This window comes from Ruditapes philippinarum, unplaced genomic scaffold, assembly GCF_026571515.1.
Source record: "Ruditapes philippinarum isolate M1 unplaced genomic scaffold, ASM2657151v2 ctg528_1_1_1_1, whole genome shotgun sequence".
In the NCBI taxonomy this organism is placed as follows: domain Eukaryota; kingdom Metazoa; phylum Mollusca; class Bivalvia; order Venerida; family Veneridae; genus Ruditapes; species Ruditapes philippinarum.
In genome coordinates, this window is record NW_026858278.1 from 156,474 (window position 1) to 168,633 (window position 12,160).

Below are 12,160 nucleotides of genomic sequence, written 5' to 3' on the forward strand. Positions count from 1 at the left end.
GTCCATGCTGTCTCAACTAATGACACACCCACCTGGGTGTCCATGCTGTCTCAATAGAGTGCTGTTGGCTTCCGGTATTGAAATGCCGTTATTTCCATAATTCATAGAAGTATAAGTCCATCAAGCAAATTAAGGAGGGTAAATATCAGTCAGTTAGTCTGAACAATAATTTTGAAAGATTTATTGAATCTGAAAGTCTTTTATTACCTCCCTCAAAAGTCGGAGGGATATTTCGAGAGCCCCTTGTGGCAGAGGGGTGGTCTTTATTGGTTGACGCATCAGAATTGTAGCCATTAAAGTTTAACCCTGCATAATCATTAGACCCAACTAAATGGGTTTGAATAACTGTCATCAATGCATCTCTTAGCTCCAGCAGATGAGGTGGTTTTGACCCCTGGTGTTGCTTTAAGTTTGTAACACCCAAGGCTACCCAAAATCATCTTTCCTTTTTTTGCGCCATACAAGCAAATAAAAAATATATACTTTGAGTGTGTTCCTCTCCATTCATCACACTTTGAAACATGAACAGTTTCAGTTATCAACCTAAAGCTCCATATTGTGGTTACATCTTGTTAAGAAGAACTGCAGTGCCCAAGAATCATAACTCTGATTTGAAAATTTTTGAGTTATTACCTTTTGTTTAATATTTGTCCAGGGCATAATATTGGGGATACCTACTTGAAATTTCACAGGTGGATTGATCTCATTAAAGAGAGGCAGGTAATACTTTTAATTATAAGTTTGAAGTAATCGTCATAGGTGTCGCAAAAGTCATATTTGTAATAGAACTTGTAATCTGTAAGTTGTAGCAGAAGTAGTTAACCTCTAAGTTGCAGCTGTAACAGTAATCATAGAAGTCTAGAATACTTATTTTCACATTTAATTTTTGTTTAGTACTGAATTAATAAAGTTTTAGAGATATCAGCTTGAAACCTTTTAGACTGATAGATATCATTTATGGGGAAAAAAATCATATGCTTTCCAATAAGATTGAATCACCATCAGTGTTCATACGTAAATAATTCTGAATTAATTTATTTAGTATAATCTAATTAATAGCAGGCATTTCCTTTAATATTATCTCTATGGCAGGCATCATAATTAAAGAAGAAATGAGCCGCGTCATGACAAAACCAACATAATGGGTTTGCGACCAGCATGGATCCAGACCAGCCTGTGCATCCGAGCAGTCTGATCAGGATCCATGCTGTTCACTATCAGTTTCTCTACTTGTAATAGAGTTGGTAAGCGAACAGCATGGATCCTGATCAGACTGCGCGGATGCGCAGGCTGGTCTGGATCCATGCTGATCGCAAACGCATTATGTTGGTTTTGTCGTGACACGGCTCAAATATTTCTGCTTAATTCAATTTACTTTCACATTGATCAATAACCGAATAATTTAACTCTTTTTGCCTATAGAAGTCGGAGTCTACCAAACAATGACATTTAGTGCTATTTTGTCCATTTTTTGTACTTATTCATAAATATAATTACAGATAACCATACATTTTATTTGTTGAAATATTTGTTATTGAATTTATGAATTACTCTGTTCATTGTTATATAGTAATCATATCAATTCTGTAGTTTTTGAAAATTTTTAGAGCATTTAAAAATTTGATTTGATTTGCTTGCTATTGCTTTAGTGCGGAAAATGTGATAAGTAATATGTAATGTACATATATCGTCATTCACATTTGCATGTAAAGGTACCTGTTACATTAAGTGTTAACTTTGTACTTGACATTTTTCTGTGACTTCCTCCGGCTTCCCCTTGTGGCTGAGGGATTGCCTTTAAGAATAAATGCATCAGAATTGCAGCCACTGTTTTAAACAGTTAATCCCTGCATGATCGTAAGAGGCGACTAAATGGCTTGGAATTTTGGGAGTCTATGCATCTCTTAGCTCCAGCAGGTGAACTGGTTTTGAGCCCTTAGTGATGCTTTAAATTCGTAACACTGAAGTCAGCCAAAATCTTCTTTCCTGAAAAAAACCAAACAAACAAACAATTTATTTGATGAAATATTTGTTATTGAATTTATGAATAACTCAATTATTGTAAAATAGTAATAATATATGTAGTTAAATGTTATACTCGGTATCTGTTAACATTTATAATAATAGGTTCATTTCTATCTAATTATGTATGATGTCTACACATAATGAGGTTCCATCGGCCTGGTAAGGCACAAAAAGAAGCTTTTGCTGTCAATTACAGAGCCTGGACATGTCACGAGTCATGCCCTTGTAGCGTTAATTTTGTAGCACAATGTAACGATAATTCACCTCCTTGTGATTTCCACACATTATAAATTAGCCAAAGATATAAATTTTTATTCAAAAGTAGTTCACTGTACTTTGGTCAATGAGCACATAAACAGACAGTATCCTCAGGAAACCCTGGGCCACGTTGTTGTTGTTGTTTGAGCTTAATGAGGGTCCATCTGCCCTTTCAGGCACTAAGAGTACGAACCCTGGACATGTCACCAGTCATGCCCTTAAAAGTATGTTAAAATCAAAGGTGGTGACCTGGCCATTTCTATTTAGTTTTTATATAGGCACTGCATGCTCCCCATGTAGTTTTTCCTACTTAAAATCCAATGATTTCAGTGAAAAACTGTCCAGTGAAATCAGGATTTCTCGAGGGATATCAACTTTCTTATCCTCTTACATCAATGACATGAACTTGGTATATTTCTTTACTCTAATGAATTGTTATTTTCTCTTCCTTGTGATGTTTATAGATGATAGGCAATGACTAAACTATTGACCATGTACTAGAAGATGACTTGTAAACATGTATCTGAGTAATACATCTTGAATTTTATGTCTGTTTTGATTGAAAGAAAGATGTAAATCAGATAGACAGGTATTCTTCCAGGAAATTAGCCTGATAGGTAGGTAAAATTTATATTTCACTTATACAGAAAATTGATTTGCAGCTTTTTGATGGTGAAGTTTGTGAATTGTTCCAGTTTTTTGGTTTGATTTCTTTTATATTTCTGTTAAAATTCAGTGTACTTATAATACTGATGATGATATTTTACTGATGATGATGATGATGATGATGACTATTACAATAATGATGATGATTATAATAATACTAAAAGGAATTAACATGTATTTCATTTTCCTCTTAGCAACTTGTCCATATTCATTTAAATTGTTTTAGAATTGTTCTTGTATTGGATATATCTTTGAAAAGGTTCAAGTGCCGTCCGATGTATTGCTTGTTTGTTTTTCTAACAAACATTTTTTGGGGGTATCTAGACATAGTGCTTTTAAATCATGCCTGTATGTTATATGAGGGTTGATCGTAAAACTGTTGTAAGTCCCTCTTTATTTCATTTAAGTTACATCAGTTTTGCAGTCAGCCCTTGAGTCTGATGACTACATTCTGGGTATCCTATCAAACCAATTATCATACCAGTGTGTATGGTATAAGGTGGTTGAGATTCATTGATTCAAACCCAGTACATGGTACAGATGTTTGTTACAATGTAAGACTGCTTCTACAAGGTAAAGATGTGTGCTACAATGTAAGACCACTTCAACAAGGTCAATATGTTTGTTTCAATGTAAGACTGCTGCTACAAGATGCAGATGTTTGGTACAATGTTAGACCACTGTAACAAGTTAAAGATGTTTGTTTCAATATAAGACTGCTGCTACCAGATGCAGATGTTTGTAACAATGTAAGACCACTGCAACGAGGTAAAGGTGTTTGTTTCAATGTAAGACCACTGCAACAAGGTAAAGATGTTTGTTTCAATGATAGATCACTGCAACAAGGTAAAGATGTTTGTTACATTTTAAGACCACTGCAACAAAGTAAAGATGATTGTTTCCATGTAAGACTGCTGCTACAAGATGCAGATGTTTGTAACAGTGTAAGTTCACTGCAACAAATTAAAGATGTTTGTTTCAATGTACGACTGCTGATACAAGATGCAGATGTTTGGTACAATGTAAGACCACTGCAACAAGGTAAAGATGTTTGTTACAACTTAAGACTCCTGCTACAAAATGCAGATGTTTGTTTCAATGTAAGACCACTGCAACAAGGTTAAGATGTTTGTTTCAATGTACGACTGCTGTTACAAGATGCAGATGTTTGTTACAATGTAAGACTGCTGCTACAAGGTAAAGATGTTTGTTTCAATGTAAGATTGCTGCTTCAAGATGCAGATGTTTGTTACAATGTAAAATTGCTGCTACAATATGCAGATGTTTGGTACAATGTAAGACCACAGATACATGTTTTTTTTTGCATGCAATTAATAGAGGAGTGCTTTTCTTTGTTCAAGGTTTGCAGCATTTATAGAGGAACACTAAGTCTTGTCAATCATTATTTGCAGGAAACCAAGTTGATTGACAGCATTTGATTGACAATATTTTATTGACCAATGAAATAACGCAAAATATTCAGCAATGTTCCTTGTTTCCGTTATTTATGGGAAGAAGGACAAGTATAATTAAATGGAAAAATTAGATGTCTAGATATTTCTTAAAGATGATGATCTGCCTTTCTGTTTCAAACAATTTTGTGCGTAATTTTGTTGTTGATATTTAATAAAAAAAAAATCTTTTTGTAATTCAACAATTGAAAATGGATAATATTATAAAATGTTAAGATCATAGTCACTTTGCACATTATTTAGTATATCAAAACAGAATAAAAAAAATAAAAAAATGATATACATGTATATTATAGTCATAGTGATAACCGCTAAAGGCACATTTTTTGCCTCAGAAGTCTGTCTATTTATTTCAATTCTTTACTAAGAAATACTAAGAAATGTTTAACATCTGTTTAAAATGTTTTAATAATGGACTAAGAGTAGTAAAATGTGTAACAAAGGAAGAAAGTAGTGTTGAATGTGCAGTTCAATGAAAGAAAAATACTAATTTGTTTACATATTGCTACCGTTACGACACATTACAGCACATTTAGCGCTACTTTCTTTAGTTCTTAAACATCTAACATGCTCTTAATCCATTATTAAAATTTATTAAAATTGATGTGTTTAACATTTATAAAGAATTTAAAAAATATAGATTTCTGAGGCATTAAATGTGCCTTTAATAAACTATATTTCTTAGAGCAGAAAGCATGTTGAAAATTCCAGTTTCATGTAAATAATTATGTTATTTTCATCTTTTGATGATATTTAACTTTCAAAAGAGGTCAAAGTACTAGATATTGAATGGTAGATAGGGAATGTTCAGAGATGTTGCACTAATTGATAGACTTGTCATGACTTTTTTCTATATCCATGAAATAATGATGCTTATAAAGTTCCTTGTCACTGAAAAAAAACAACAGATATGTCAAAATCTGTCACAACTTTCACAAACACTCTGTCTAATAATTAGAAAAATACAGCTTTGATTAATGATATTTTTAGCTCGAAATTACACATTTAAGTATAGAGAGCCTGACCTGCATTGGTGTGCACATCCAGAACACAGATTATGTGGTGCAGTGAAATAGCAATAACTTCTTTATTTCTTAAGGTATCAACTTCAAACTTTAAATATATGCTCCTTATCATTAGCCACATCTTATGTGACAAAGTTCATAACTCTAGAAGAAAACTCTTCAGAATAAGCTTTCCTTGAACTTTCCTTAAAAAAGATTATTTTTTACTCTTTCTTCTTTATTTCTTAAAGGATAAACTTCATACTTCAAATATATGACCCTTATCATCAATTTTATCATATGTGACAAGGTTTTTTACTCTAGCAGCAATATTTTAAAATTATCTCCCCATGAACTTAGATTTTTCCTTAAAAAATGTAACTTTTTTATTTCTTTATGAATCTACTTCATATTTCAAATATATGTTCTATTTCAAATATATGTTCCTTATCATCACCCACATGATGTGTAATAAGATTCATAACCCTAGCACATAACACTTCAGAATTATCCCCCAATGAACTTAGAATTTATGTTAGAAAATGTTATTTTTTACTATAACTTCTTCATTTCTTCAGGTAACTTCTTCAAACCTCTATTATTTGTTACTTATTATCACCCACATCATGTGTGACAAGATTCATAACTCTAGCATGAATATTTCAAGAATTATTGCCCCCTTGAACTTGGATTTTTTTTTTCATATAAAGTGTTATTTTTTTGCTCAAATTAATTTATTTTCCAAAGGATTTTTTTAAAACTTTCATATCAATTCCCATATGATAATAATATGACAAGGTTCATAACTCTAGCATCAATATTTTCCAAATTATCTTTCTATTAAACTTAATTTTTTCCTTATTTTTTCTGTAACTTTTTTTTTCTTCATTGAATTATTTCAAACTTTATTATCAATTTGTCATTATGTGATAAGATTTATAATGCTTGCTCCCATACCTCCCCAACCCAATAAGTATAGGTCTGCCAATGCCTACATGTTCTTTTAGAAAAAAGTATTTGTAAATACAGGAGCTGAAAACTCAAATATTTTTCTATCAATGTTTTGTTTTCTTTTTCCTTCCTATACGATTATAAGGTTAAAAAGAGTTGACAGTAAAGGCTTTTATTGAGAAGTAAAACTTTTGTCTCTAAATTGTAAATTTGTACATCAAAAGACGTTTTCTGGGGATAATGACCGTAAACTTTTAAATGGCATGAGATATATATAAACACTTTAATTATAATTGTAGTAAGGTTTCCAGTTTCATTTCAAACAATTTACTAATACCTAATCATTTTAATGGCTTACAAACATTGACATCTATTGCAATGTCAGGAAGGACCATGTAGAGTTTCAGTGTCACATGGACAAAACAGAAATAGTATGTGTTTTTGTTTACAACAAAAAATATATATATTTCTATGATTAGAGCTCCAGCTGTCATGTTGTGATGACAATGGAAACCTTTCAATTTTTTACTGAAACTGGAATCTGACTATTATATTGATACATTTTGTTTGTGAAAAGGATTTGAAAAATGAGTTGGTCAGTCATTGACCTCGGATATATATACAGAATATACACGGAAATATATTGCCTGAAATACCATACCAAACCTGTATACCAACTTTGAATGGTAACATTCAATTTCTTTAAATTGCTAAATGTCACCAGGATATTAGAAGCTTGATGACAAAACAATTCTCTGTTCATAATGTCAAGAAATAAGAAAACAAAATGCTTTTGATTAAATTAAGATCTAAAGGTTTCTGTCGGATTAAATCAGTTGTATATACAATATACTGGCTGTTTTTAATGTTTTGGATATTCAGGTGGTTCATTGAACTTTAAAAATACAAATTACAGGAAAATAAAAGTTGCTGTCAATATCTGAAGAAAAGAGGCAAAGGTCAATGATACTTTAAGGAACTAGGCTTTCAAAAGTGCATAATTTTTATTATTGGTCATAATCATAAGAACAAAGATTTTAAACTCTAGTTTTTCTAACTTATTGCTTCAGTTAGGTTTTCATTTCAATTGCCGTTGCTGTCCAGAAACTTTAACATTGGCCATTATTTTTTTTTATTTCTAAATGGATTGTTTTCATAATTGGACGCAACAACCCTTTGGACAAGACCTCCAAGTACTCATAAATGACTTTGACCTTCATGTCAAATATTTGAATTTTGCTTGATTTTTGCAATAATTGGCTATAACTTTGTGACTTAAAGAATGGATTATCTTCATACTGAAAAACAGCAATCCTTTAGACAAGGCCATTAAGTAGCCCAAATTAATTATGACCTTCACTTACCAGGCAGTGACCTTGACCTTTTTAAGGTCAAATTAATGAATTCTTCTTGATTTATGTTACAATTGGCTATAACTTTGTTACTTATGAATGAATAACAAAGTAACAATGTAAAATTTGTATTTTATTATTTACAAGAAAATTATGTTTTCTAGTTCTCACTCCTGGAGTACTCTCCACTACTATATTCTCCCTCTAATGTGTTTGACTATAGAAATAAGACAGAGTTGAGTGTAGCCCTTGCTAGGCGTTGGCTCTTGTTAATACATTTTCATGTTCTTCTATTATTAATTACATGTAGATGATTGCATATTGGATTTGTTAGTTGGCACAGACAGTTGTGATCAACCAAAGGATGACATTTCATTATGATTCACATAGCAGAGGACACCTGTATTGGCCAAAAAGATGTAATGTCATAATTTACTGATTTCATATTGGCTTGAGGGAAGTTGTATTGGCCCATAGAGTGTGGCAAAGGATGTGGTATTAATTTTCTTATTTCTTATTCGCATTGGACTAATAGAATGTGGTCAAGGATGTGAAGATTTAATTTACTTTCTTCATATTGGCTGAGGACAGTTGTAAAGGCCCAATAGAAAATGGCTTTAAAATTTACAAAACAATGGTATTGGCACAAACGAGGTGATGTTTAAATAGTTACAGATTTCATATTGGCTTTGTTTTTGGTCCAATGGAAGTACATGTATTATAATAATTTTACAGATATCTTATTGACTTTGCTTTTTGGCAAAGGGCATTCACTTGTGTTAACATTGTATGTGGTGTTCTTGTTTCTTTTTAGTATCCAAATATTTGATAGGTTGAGGTGAAAAAACTGGAGATAAAACATATGATGATATTACATGCATTTTGTCTCAGTAAAACCCCTGTCACACTAGGGGAGTGTCTCACAGTGTTCAAAGACATTTCAAAAAGCCTAGGTGATTGCAGTAAGATCACAAGCATCGCTGCAGCATCAAATAAAAGCTGAACGATGGCGAGCATTTTGAGTATGCTCAAAACAAACACCCTCACTCGGCATTTTGATAACAACACAGTGGGATGGCAGTAAGAGCGCAGTAGCAACTCTGAGTGAGTAGCATGCCGTGATTATCCACAGCATCTGTACAGAGATTGTGCGGCGTCTCTACTGCTCTTTTAATTAACAATTTCAGCACAGTATAAGCACTGCAAGAGCGCCTTGTTAGTGCTGTGAAAGTGCAAAGAACGCAGTAGAAGAGCAGTCCGAACCCAGGCAGTCCCCAATTAAAATACTGTAAGAACCCATTACAACGCCATGGAAGCTCTGTAGCTATGCCATAATCGCTGTGAGTCTCAGGGAGTGAAGATGGCATGAAGTCTCCATGTGGTCAAAAATTTCAGATTTTTCTTGCGATCTCGCGGCGCTTTATTAAATTTAACAACGCAAATGCAGTGAAAGCGCAGTCTAGTGTGACAGGGCCTTTAATGAAGATAAATAATGCATCACTGCAAACCACCAGAGATATAATTAATTGGGTTGTATAGATTCCTTGATGATTTGCGGTATATAGAACATCAACCTTAGTTTCTTTGATAGCACAAATGGAGATATTTTATTACAATGTAATATGATATTCATATTTGTGACACTTGATATTTATCATTATCTTTTTTTCTTTTTAATGGATATAAAAGTTGAATGGCACATTGAATATAACCTTTTATCAAAAGGTAAGAATTTCTTAAGACTATGATGGCAAGCAATGCCGGTCTGATCAAGAAGTAGATGCAACATGGAACTAAGCAGATTTGGAATACTCTTATCCTAGGGTTTCAAACAAACTGTTATCGTTATTGCTTCATGGTTTAACTACGGGTCACAATAGTGAGATCAACCTTTAAGTATTATCATTATAAAAGCTGTAACTGTAAAATTTTGTATTTGTAAGACAGGAAAAACTATCTTTGTGGAGTTTCAGAGTATACCTGTTATATGAAAACCATTTGTTTTTGACTGATTATTACTGTGACCAAAGTTTTGGGACAACATGATCCAAGATGTTATGATTTGTTTCGTTAACTGTGTGTCAAATCTTGATACATCATCAAACTTTGTTAATACATTACGAAAAATCGCAATTAAATGTCCAAATTTCAAACTGGTTTGAATTGGGTAACTAATGGAATTTCAAGTTGAAAATGCTAAAATTAAGCTTTACTGTTGTTAGTTAAGAGTCCATATATAGTCAAATTGTAAAGAAAATGCAGACTCAGGCATTCTGATGGCATTGCACTTATTAAGTTTTGTCATTTATGGCTGCTACCAATTAATTGATTAATTATTGCCCTTCACACTTGTCTATAAAGTTTATTTACTAACAACAACATGGTGTCTCATGGTCGATATGTATTTAACCTATTTACTGCTGAGAATAATTGATATGGCAGTTAAAATGATTAATTGCAACGAGCAATAAACGTTTATTGTACCAAGTGCAGTCTATAATTTCATTAAAATTTCATGTTGTATCCTTCCACTGGTGTCACCGCTATTATCTGTAAAAACATGATAGGCTAGTCATCTGTATCAATATTGATCGATTGATTGGTTGATTGATTGAATATTCTTTTCAGGAAATTAATTAGCATATTAGCCCGATTTTTTCTTTCCGAACTTGTTCATTATATTTATCTTAAAATTCACAAAGGGATTACATAATTATAGTCACTGCTTACTTGGGTTTTATATTGCCAATTTGTTTGAAGCCATCTATCAAAAAAGACTATTTTACCTGCATTATTTACTGGGCTATTCATTGAGCAACCACTAAAGTGAATTCATTGAAACTTAATAACTTGTTTCAGTTGATCAATTTCCTTCAGATTTGTGTTTCTTTGATGCATTTTCATGTGTTGTTCTTGTATCTACAGCCATTCACTTGATTTGATTGAAAGATCCACTAGGATGCATCACAACCATGTATACAGTGAACAATGTACCCTATCTTGCGAGCCTATACAATTCAATGTGTAACCCTGTCTTGCTAGCCTATACAATTCAATGTGTACCCTGTCTTGCTAGCCAATACAATTCAATGTGTACCCTGTCCTACGATCTTATACAATTCAATGTGTACCCTGTCTTACGATCCTATACAATTCAATGTGTACCCTGTCTTACGATCCTATACAATTCAATGTGTACCCTGTCTTACAATCCTATACAATTCAATGTGTACCCTGTCCTACGATCTTATACAATTCAATGTGTACCCTGTCCTACGATCCTATACAATTCAATGTGTACCCTGTCTTACGATCCTATACAATTCAATGTGTACCCTGTCTTACGATCCTATACAATTCAATGTGTACCCTGTCTTACGATCCTATACAATTCAATGTGTACCCTGTCTTACGATCCTATACAATTCAATGTGTACCCTGTCTTACGATCCTATACAATTCAATGTGTACCCTGTCTTACAATCCTATACAATTCAATGTGTACCCTGTCCTACGATCTTATACAATTCAATGTGTACCCTGTCCTACGATCCTATACAATTCAATGTGTACCCTGTCTTACGATCCTATACAATTCAATGTGTACCCTGTCTTACGATCCTATACAATTCAATGTGTACCCTGTCTTACGATCCTATACAATTCAATGTGTACCCTGCCTTACAATCCTATACAATTCATTGTGTACCCTATACAATTCAATGTGTACACTGTCTTGCAAACCTAAACAATTCAATGTGTTATACAATTTAATGTATATCCTGTCTTTCGATTACAAGCACATGTTACTTCCAATTTATCTGCATTTTTCTTGGGAACCTATATATTTTAAATTGTTCTTTTCTCGCGATAACAGGAAGTAAACTTGTTTATATACTGTGTTGCATGTAGAAATGATGGTTTGTAATTACAAAGTACCTATTCATGGACCTTAAAAATATATGTGTCAAAAGCTCTCTCTTAGTGACTTAATATATAAGCAACTAACTTAAAACTTTATCAAAAACATTTTGTAAGCACCCAAATTAAGCAATGATCCCAGAAGGTCAAGGTTAACTATCAAGCACTGAATATCTGGAAACTGTGGAGTATGCCACTCCTGGGACGTCAGCTCTTATTTAATTTAACATAACAGAATACACCTGAAAGTTTTAAAGGTTTTTTTTTTTTATTTTTTTTTATACATCTGTTTTTTTTTTTAGATCTTTTTTTTTTTTTTTTTTTTTTTATAATCTTTTAACAGATTTTTTTTTCCAATGAGCAGTTTCTTTTTCAAATATAGTGGACAAAGTGTCACTGATATGTTCAGACTCACTTGATAGCATGTATAATATTGGCTATATATATTGATTATGGAAATAAACTGGTTTCCTGTTGGTATTGTATGACTTATGGATTTTCCCCCTTCTTT